The sequence below is a fragment of the Pyxicephalus adspersus genome, chromosome 4 (assembly GCF_032062135.1).
Source record: "Pyxicephalus adspersus chromosome 4, UCB_Pads_2.0, whole genome shotgun sequence".
Classification (NCBI taxonomy): domain Eukaryota; kingdom Metazoa; phylum Chordata; class Amphibia; order Anura; family Pyxicephalidae; genus Pyxicephalus; species Pyxicephalus adspersus.
The window spans coordinates 71,486,246-71,496,869 of NC_092861.1; the positions used below are offsets into that span (position 1 = coordinate 71,486,246).

At 36.2% G+C, this 10,624-nt stretch overlaps 1 long non-coding RNA gene across 1 annotated transcript in view; it reads right to left on the reverse strand.

The window, feature by feature from the left end:
* Positions 1-5,968: 5,968 nt before the first annotated feature.
* LOC140328765 (uncharacterized) overlaps positions 5,969-10,624 on the reverse strand; it is a 42,155-nt gene continuing 37,499 nt past the window's right edge. The window contains exons 4-5 of the long non-coding RNA XR_011920348.1: positions 8,206-8,322; positions 5,969-6,099 (exon numbers count right to left, since the gene is read on the reverse strand). This is a non-coding gene — a long non-coding RNA (uncharacterized lncRNA). The remainder of the gene's footprint in view (positions 6,100-8,205; positions 8,323-10,624) is intronic.

A 10,624-nucleotide genomic window follows, 5' to 3' on the forward strand; every position in this document is an offset into this window, starting at 1 on the left:
TTAATTTTACATTTTTGGCTTTGTCTATTGTTAGTTTGAAATAATAACAAAAGTGCTAAAAAGTAGTGAAAAGCATGTGTAAGGTTAAAAAATACACACCATAATGAGAACATATACGAATAAAGCATACACATGTTAAACAAATAGGGAATAGCGTGGTAAGTGGTAAAATCGACTAAATCAAATACAAAAGGTGTAATAGAAAAACACAAATTTTCTTACTGCCTCATCACAGGTGAGTGTTTTTTAGATGAGATTCTGCCTCTGGCAGGAACCTGCTGGTACATCAAACATAAGCAAGGTGTCTATACCTGTTCTTGATCCTCAAGTCTGTGTGCTTCTTCAGCCTTTCTTTACATATCAAGTCAATAAATCAAAATTGTATTACTTTTCAGGGAATAACAATAATACCAATGAAGTGATAATAGAAGGAAACACCAACAGACATTTGAAAGATGGGATAACAATAAAACAAACAATCCAAACATAAGGTATCCTAAAAGTATACTGGAATAAAGAAAGTATCAGAGAATGGAATGAACAGCACTATGTTAGTTCAGGGACTTTTTTTTATTTGTTTATCTGCATTAAGTGGCCATCAAAATAAGTGCATGAAAGTACATGCTAAATTCATTTTCATGAGCTGCAAATGCAAAATTACTGAAATCTTCCTTTACCTCTGACCAATGTGCTCCTTAGCTACATTTAGGGAATGGCAGGCTCTTTCCTCACCTCCCTAGAAAATGAACAAATAACCAGAGAAAATGCATAATTAAAATGTGTGTAAACACATGAAAGTGCATTGAAAAATGTATGTGAATACACTTGAAAGGGAAGCACATCCTGTAGGAGCAGTGATATTAGATGGATTCCAATTACTTGCTATGGGTTTCTGTAATTTGCATTTTATACTTAGCTTTGTTTTACAGTGATTGGAACTGCCCTGTTTACAAACATTCTGCCAGTGAAAAAGCTCTTTTGTAGTGATAAGTACTTCAGATGTAGGACAATCATTTTAACTTCATTTACATGAGTACTGAATACAAAAGAATGTCTAAAAACAGGTAGTTTGCATACATCATTCAATCCAACCTTACAACACTTTCACAGGAGGTATTTAATAACAAATACAATAAATATAATATAATTTTATGAACAATGCATACAATGGGGGTTGGTAAAGTGCAGAATGATGCTTGACAAAAATATGGTGCAATGTGTTGGGTAGGCAATTCAGGTGTTGTGGCTGGACAGGGGTTGCTTAACAAATGTCCACTGGGTACATCTGCTAAAATAAAACCAGAAACTTATTATATAAATACCCCTAACTATGTGAGATTGGAAGGTGGACAATGTAAAGGACAAAACCTATTTATTGTTCTTAGAGTGGTGTTCCTCATCCATGGAACCCTAGGGTTCCTCCACAGGTTTCTAGAGATTCCTTGAACAATGAGCAATTTGTCCCTCCCACTGGCCAGCAATGTAAGAGTCATTTATACTGACCAACACACTAATGTACTATAAGCTGTGGATACAGTAGTTATAGTAGGGGTTCCCTGAAGACCTGAAACATATTTCAAGTGGTTCCGCCATGATGAAAGGCCAAGAAAGCTTACCTTGGAGACTATGTTAGAAATTAGATTTTTATTTTCCTTGAAGGACAGCTAGTGACATGACTATTAAAACTCCACATATTATGTTGTTACTATATAATAAATCATATTAATCAACCATTTAACCTTATATTACACAACTTTCTTTTAGCATTCATATGTTTCTAGCTTCATCTTATATTAAAAATGTTTTCATCCTGGGTAAAAGTGGAGGAGGGGGTCTGATTTAAAAAAGGAATATAGACGATCGCTAATTTTATATAGAAATGTGAAATCTTTACATGGCATATTTCAGTTAGCTCAGTAAGTGTGCTGGAAATTCAAAACATACCCAATCATGTGCAAGAAAATATTTTAAAATGTGGAATTGTATTGCACATGATTTAGTATCTGAAGTTAGCGCAGCTTCTCCTCAATCACTATACTAGTGAAGAAATCCCGTGAAGGTATAATTCACTTTCCTGAACAGACTATATCAGGGGTGCCCAACACGTGGAGCACAATCTACGGGTAGATCGCAAAGGCAATGCAAGTCGATCGCGGAGCCCTGCCTTTCAAAATACACTCTACCGCCTACAGGAGTTAATAAGTCCAAATACTGTTCCACCATGACTGATGATCACTTGGAAGTCTGTTTGAGGCTGGCTCTCAGCAACTGTCCGGACTCTGCAACTTTGGCTGATTCCCTTCAGTTTAAGACTTCATCGAGGTAAGGTGATGGCCAAAAATGTACAGAGTTGTATTGTGCCATACAAGCTCATGCTGTTATGTAAGGTAAACAAAATATATTTTAAATATAATAAATATAAAGTATACTCGTTATATATATATATATTTATATAGCATTTTTATTGTTAGTAGATCATTTTGACTTTTAAAAGTAGTAAAAGTAGCCAAAGTTTTAAAAGTAGCTTGCAAGCCAAAAAAGCATGGGCATCCCTGGACTTTATATTATAGTTATATAGTTATTTTTTGTACAGTTTTTTTTTTTTATATCACATTAAACAGAGGCAAGAAAAATGGACAGATTAATTTGTTTTCCAGAAGAGGGGTTGTCCCTTCCAACATTTGGGAGCTATGCTTAGAATGTAACTCAATCATATTGGTACATTGTTTGTATGAAGTCTGTTTCTATTCTGTGTCATACACTCATGACCTCAGGCTGACAGAACATTCAGACAAAAGGAGCAAAAGGGGCAGATGAAGCCCAGAGCCATCTGCCCCCAGCACGTGTCTGAGCAATAGAAGGTGTGTACAATGACACCTAGCCATGTGTACACTGAGCCCTGCACTGACAGCTCTCACACCTCTGACATTGGCTGCAAGTGTGACCCAGGACAGGGGGACCCCAGCAGAAATTTCTTACATTATCTGTCTGACATCCAGAATACCATGCACTATAATGTATGATATATGTGCCTGATCTCATTATTATTACCAAGGTCTGATTTATGAAGGTTCTGCCTTTATTTCCTATCCTCACAAATTTCTGTATGTCCAATGTTCTTCTGTAAACAATGAATAAAAAAACACCTGATATATATTAACTGTTGAAAATAATTTGCAAGATTCTCAAAAATGTATTGTGTATAATATGTATAATTTCTTCCAGCACCATTCTTGTTACAGACGAAGTGATACATTCTATGAACATGTCTGCCCTCTTCTGGTCATATGTGGGTGCAGCAGTCACATCTCAATGTTCCTGATATTATTACACATTTTATAATAAAATCATAATAAATGATAATGACACTGGTCAGCTCCACCAATCACAGATATACCTTATATTACTACTGTATGCCTATGTTTGCAACATAATCTGCAAATATTCACATTATTATTACATGGTTGGAGGGATGACCATTGCATATGAGTTTTGAGTTATTATAAAATGCAGATGTTTGGGGTTTTTTTATGCACATTTCTTATTTTTAGCTGGGGGACAGTTTTGCTGGGTTGAGATGAGCTATTTATGGTTTGTTTGTTTTATTTATTTCTGATCAGCGCTGGTATTTTTTCTGGCAAAGTTTGTAGTGAGAGTTAATGATAAGTCAGTGGATAACTCACCAATCCATTTGGCCATTTGGCAAAAACATCTTTTTGCTTTTCAGTTCTCTCAAAGACTTCAGTGTCCAGATTTATATTATTCATATAAATTCAAAGCCATGTCATGTTTAATTAAAAAAAATGATTTTTGTCATTTGGGTCAAATGATGGTCCATGTCCTTCAACTCACGTCAACCCACTGTCATGGATTTGCCCCATGCTGCAGAAAGGGGCATCATCTAATTTCACAACCATCAGGACCCAGCTATCATAAGGACAGATGAGAATCCCCATGTCATGTGACAGGGCAAAAAACTTAAAGAAAAAAATATATGCACACAATCCAAAAACTGTGCACTGGGTGATTGAGAGGTTGGATGAAGAGGGGTAAAGTGGATTTAGCTTTTTAGATAAGCTTGATTTAGACTTGTGTGGAAAGGATTTTGTGTGACGCTTGTGATCATGATAAAAACAATTCTAAATTACACTGTGCTCATTTTTGTGAGTGTCTGATGTATACACATTATGAACAAATGCCATTCAGAACATCTGATGAATTTCTTGACCGCAGGGGGTAAATGATTATGGGGTATGTTGTATTGATTTACAAGTTAAATATTTTATTTTCTTAAAACTCCTTTTGCACTTTGTGTTTTGGAGATCATATCATTCCTATCTCCATTTCATTGATCCACTCCTACGGGGGAGGGGCAGGGTAATTAATTCTGACCTGTTACAAGATTGCGAATCAGCACAAAGAAAATCTGCGCTGTGATTCCCTGAAAGATCCAAATGATATCACAGATTAAAAATCTCATAAAATAGGACCTCTAAGAAAAAAAATATCAAGAAGTATGTGCCATCTATCTGACTAATAATACATTGAACAAATCAGTTAAAATCACAAACTTCTCCTTAAAAAATATCAGTTTATAACTATATGTATTTTCCCTCCAAAGAGATTACACTGCTCATTTGGATTCCTATGCACAGATATGACTACATAACCATTTCATAGTAGATTTGGTAAACATAGAATATCAACAAAATCTGGCTAATAGATCAAGAAATCTAAAAAACAGTACAATAGACAGGTTCAGCACCCTGGGCCTAAAGAAAGAGATGAAGATGGATACAAAGTTGGGCATAGTTCTTTTTGATATACATTGTTTCTTTTTAATGAAAGTATGATTAGGTTTGAGCAGACAAGTAATTTGTCGCCCTCTACAGGAAGTTTTAGCGTAGTACAAGTGTCACATTATAAATTTTTTTTCTGTTTGTGATAATTTTTTTATGTTTTGTTTTTATGACTATGTATACTAAGTTTTTAAGGACATTTTTGTGATTAATTCAGTCCTACAGAGGAGCAGGAAAGCTTCTTTAATTGAATAATTAGAGCAAGTAGGGTTCACAGGTGTTCATTTACTCTTGAATACCCCATCTACATTTTCAATAGGATCAAAAGACTGAACTTTGAATACAAACACACAGAGAAGCTGACTCCCACAAATGCAATTGCAGGCAGGTAGTCACTATTTAATGACTTATGTAAAATTAGATTTTGGGGTTTGTCAATGTAAATGGGAGTGGGGATCTTTTTAAAAAAGATTTAATCAGCATGTAAGGAGGAGTTACATTATCCCTGACAGCTGGCTACTGGTACTACCTCCTGGTGTTTTTTAGCTTTTTTCACTATAGGCCCTCCCTCCTCGACTGTAAGCTCTCCGGGGCAGGGTCTTTTCCTCCTCATGTGTCTGTATTTGTCTGTCATTTGCAACCCCTATTTAATGTAAAGCGCTGCGTAATATGTTGGCACTATAAAAAATCCTGTTTCATAAAAATAATAATAGGCCTGGTTTTACAGAGAAGACTGGGTAGTCAAGTGGGTGAGCCCAATGGGAGGTTTAGAGAAATTGCTGGGAGTAGAGTGCCTGGAGAAATTGTACCTGGGTATGGAAAAATCTGAGGTGTGAAAATAGGTTGGAGTGTATTTTTGGATACATTTGGAAATTGGAATGACAAAAGCAGTGGAGTCAATTATGGCACAGCACAGTAATTTCATTCTATGAAATAAGTAAAATGGAAGCCAGTGTGGAGGTTTGTACTAAAAAGCATCAATGAGGACCAGTAAGTAATAATAAGTCTGAATGAAGTAATCATGATAGATTGTAAAGGCAAGAGACTAGTAAGGAATACCAGATAACAGAATGTTGCAAAGCAATAGATAGGAGTCTGTACCACACATTGGGTAGCCCCTGGAAATAGGAAGAGGCATATTTTTGAAACGTTTTGCAGGTGGAAAAGGTAGAATTTATTTATGTTCTGGATATGGAAAATGAAATGCAGAGTAAAAGGTGACACCAAGACAGAGAAAAAATTATGTTATGTACAGTTTCATAGAGATGGCTGTCTCCCCAATGTCCATGGAGTGCAGGGTCTGGAAAAGAAGAGGTTGATCAAAAGTGGTAAAACACAAAGAACAATCCAAAAGAAGGAGAGGAAATTGCATTGAAATGTTCTGAGATTGTTCAATGGTCACTTTAAGAGCTATTTCATTGGAGTGTGTGGGAGAAAAGCCATATTGAGAGGGGTCTAGTAGTAACGGGGTTGCACAGTTGCTCACAGGTTAGCACGCTGTCCTTTGCAGCTCTCCCAGGTTCGAATCTCAGCCAGGACACTATCTTCATGGAGTTTGCATGTTCTCCCCATGTGGGTTTTCCCCGGGTACTGCACTTTCCTCCCGCATTCCAAAAACATGCAGTTAGGTTAATTGGCTTCCCTTCAAATTGACTTTAAACTCTATTAATGACATATGACAATAGCAGATGCATCAAATTGTGAGCCCCTTTAGGGACAGTGATATGACTATGGAAGTGCTGCGTAATATGTCAGCATTTTTTAAAAATAATTAGTTGTTGGTTTTACAAATACAGTTAGTCATTAGTAAATACAAAGCCTAAATAGTTTGGAGAAGGAAACAAATGGAAGAGTAGCTAAAAAGCAGAGAGGGGTCAAGAGGCGACATTCTTCAGTTTTAGGAGGACAAATGCACATTTGATGAGTGAGGGTGGAAAGATAGGCTGAATAGTTCAGTGAGTGCAGTCATAATGAAGGATTGGGAAACAAAGTAATCTAGAGTGGATTGGGTCAAGTGGACAAGCTGTGGAAAGAGCTGATAAGTCAAGAGAGGCAACATATCAGCAATGCTACTCTAAAGCTACGTACACACTTCCAATTATTATCGTTGGAAAACGAACGACGAACGATCCTGCACGATATATACGAACGATCGTATAGCACCGATCCTGAACATAGAGATAATGACACGATCGTTCATAGATATTGTACACACAATAGATACGATCGTTTAAGCGATAGAGGAACTATGTGCACGACAGGAAAGTGAACGGACGTTCGTTCATCACGCATGCTCTGAACATGGACGATCAACGAACGACCGTACACACGAACGATGTTCAACGATCGTCGCCCAATCCGATCCGCCGGTCCGGTCGTTCGTTTTCAACGAGTTTCCTCGTTCGTCGGCGTCATTGGTTACTTTTTTACGAACGATTTTTTGCCCAATCGATCGTTCGTCGTTCGATTGGAACGATAAAAATTGGAAGTGTGTACGCACCTTTAATTGGAATTAACCTTTCTGAAATAAATCCTGGCCAATGGATATCAAAATAATAATATTCAAATTACATATTTGAAACCACCTTAGATCATTTTTCCTCATGGATGAAACTATAAAGAGTAATTGTTCTGTACTTTTTAGAACACATTAGGTCCTTAAAGGACCAAGTAGTGTGTATTTCTTTTAAGCACAAAGCGCATTTTGTGTTTACCTTAAATACAAAATTTCACAATTTTAAGGAATTGCTCTACTATATATATATATATATATATATATATATATATATATTGCCAGTGCTGACTTTGTTCCTAAAAATACAGCTTGTCTGGTTGGTGTTCTGATTCTCTGCCTTTAATACCTTGTTAATCAATGACCCAACGCGTATACAGCTATCTGTACAGCTATTTACAGTTATCTGCATGTTTGTTTCATGTTTGTTACTGACAATGGTAGATTTCATAGTCTCTCAGTGAAAGGTTATTTTTTATAAGAGCAAAACAGGAGATGCTATTGCTAACCTCCTTCCAAAAAATGCTAGTTGTTCAATGTCCAAGATTACTACCTTTGCATCACAGACAGAACAAGCAAATCAGTTTTAGCAAAAGTCAGAATTCCATTTCTATACTTGTTTCAAGTTATTGGCAGCCCAAAAATTCTACTATACAAGGTGTACTTTAAAATATGATGTTGCTAATTTTATATTTTGTTAAGTGCATGCTTTAGGGCTGGCTTTGTGATATTAATTTCATAACCTGGTGAACAATTTGACTTTTTTCCCTTGGGGTGGGGGTCCTCAGTGTACTAGGTAAGAATGCTTTCATTTTCTTTACCACTTGCACCTCTGGCTGCATGCCTCGTTTTTCCCGAAGCTTAGGGTTGTTGGTGGGCCCTTCGTGTTCTCACCTCTAATCCAGAAATTCTGGTCTTGCATTGTATGTAATGATAGCAGAGCCTGCAACCAAGGGATGGAGTATCTTAGAGAAGACACCTTGGAGAACCGATCCCATTATAGGAGGAAGCCTAAGGGAGTGAGAGACAAATATGTACAAGTTTTTTACTGGTACCTAGAAAAAACAAGCATTTGAATCTTGCAGTGTATAGGGTGCTCCACCACAACTGTAATTTATCATTTATTCCAGTTTTAATTACTAAGTATTGAAGCTAAGTATTGAACAGTGCCTGTACCTTTAAAAACTGAGCCTATTAGTAGCTATGACAAAAGTTTTAGTTACCATTTTATCTACACATTTGTGATATTTATTACCCGAACTTGATCTCAATTACATGCATTTCTAAAATGTAATTAAAAGCAATGAAATTCTCTTTTGTTAACATACAAAAAATCACATTTGTGAATCTTAACACCTGACTGTTGTGGCTGCACCCCAACAAATACATTTAAGAAAGGCAACTGCCCCACATACCTGTTTATTTCAATGTATTTGCTGTCAGGGGCTATTAATTATAATTCCTATGTGCATTGCACTAATGTAGAACACAAACTGCTGGAATCAGGAAGCCACTGGTTAAGCCAATCCGAATCCTGTCTCCCCCTCCATTACATAATATTGCAAACAGTCAGTAATAGAGAACAGAACCCCCATTGCTCTGCTCTTCTTTATTCTAATGTAAAAACATTTTCTTTCACCATGGAATTAGTGCAGGTTCCTACTTCCTTCCCTGTCTAGCTCCACAGCAGCATATTAGCTTGCGTTGTTAGTATTCTTGCCCTAAAGTTGTGGATTTGTCTGTTCAATAATTTGTTTTGCATTTTGTAAAAATATAAAAAATGCATAAGGAAATACAGAGTCCACGGTAGGCCACCAAACAAGTGTGCAAACAAGTGTATGTGTTTTTTGCCTACATTTCAAATGAATTTGTAGGAGAATTTATTTGTTAGCTCTTTTCGGAAGCATTGACCAATAAGCATTGTTCTTCACACTCCCTGCCCTATGAACCATTTTCTAAGATATTTTCATATACATATTACAAATATACAATTACTGCTAGAGAGCACATTTACATATTTTTTAAATCAAACAAACATTTTTAAAACATCAATAAAGCTGTTTTAAGCAAGTCAAAAAAAAATTAAGGTATATTTTTAAGTAAGAGTTCTTAATGTATATGTATAACTTTTGTTGTACTTTTATAGTTATACTGTATTAAGTTTGAAAATTTATTCTCTTTCTCATCCACTTGGAGGAGCTGTTGTACTGCTGTTGGCACTCCCTAGTTTATGCATCTAATGTATGCTGTAAGATTATTGCAGTTTCTGACATATATATATATATATATATATATATATAAATATATATATATATAATACATATATATAATTTTATGATATTTTGAATGCAATGCAAACGTGTATTGGAATGTTAAAATAAAAGGGTTTAGCTACCTTATGCTGCAAATAGGTGAACACAGAGCAGTGTACTCAGATCTAATTGTACTAAATATGCAGAACAGGGTGCAAAAAATATTGGAGACAATGTCAGGTACCAACAAAGGCACTGATAAAGTACAAAGTACCTTTTTTTACTCCCACAATAGCAATGTCAGAATACACAGTGGACCTGATTCAACCTGCCCACTTCCCTGACCCTGGGATCCGTACAGGGATATGGTCTGCAGCTCTAGCCGGTGCAACCACTGATTTAGCAAACCTTTATTGGATTTCTTAAACATCATGTGCTATTAGTTGGCAAATATTTACAATCCTGGACCAGACCCATTCCAGGTTTGCTAAATAACCCAAGTTCTTCCATGATAGTCTATCTTCTCCAGTCTTGGAGAGCTTTAATAATCAGGTTCAGTGAAAGAAGAAACATTGCATGTCTCATACATACAATTTGTTTAAAGCTGTAATGTGCTTGATGTTTATTTAAAGCTGTTTACAGGTACAGGTTAGACAAACTATCTGCTTTGTGTCACTGAGGCTCATATTGTTCAAAAGCCTTAGGCAGAAATGTGGTAAAGCCTAAAATGTGCAGTGTAATGAATAGTTTCTACCTATCACTTATAAAGCATCAAAGTGCATCAATTCATTGTTTAGTGTGTCCACCCTTTGCTTTTAAAACAGGATTAATTGTCCTAGCCATGCTTACACAGGTTTTATTAAGGGTCTTGGCAGGTAGTTCCAGACATCTAGGAAAACTACTCATTGTTCTTCTGTGGATTTAGGCTATCTCAGTTGCTTTTGTAGTTTCAAGTAATCTTAGACAGATACAATGATCATGAGATCAAGGCTTCATGTGGACCATACAATCTCCCCAAGATCAATTTATTCTTCTATTCTAGAATGTTGTTTCTGATCTTA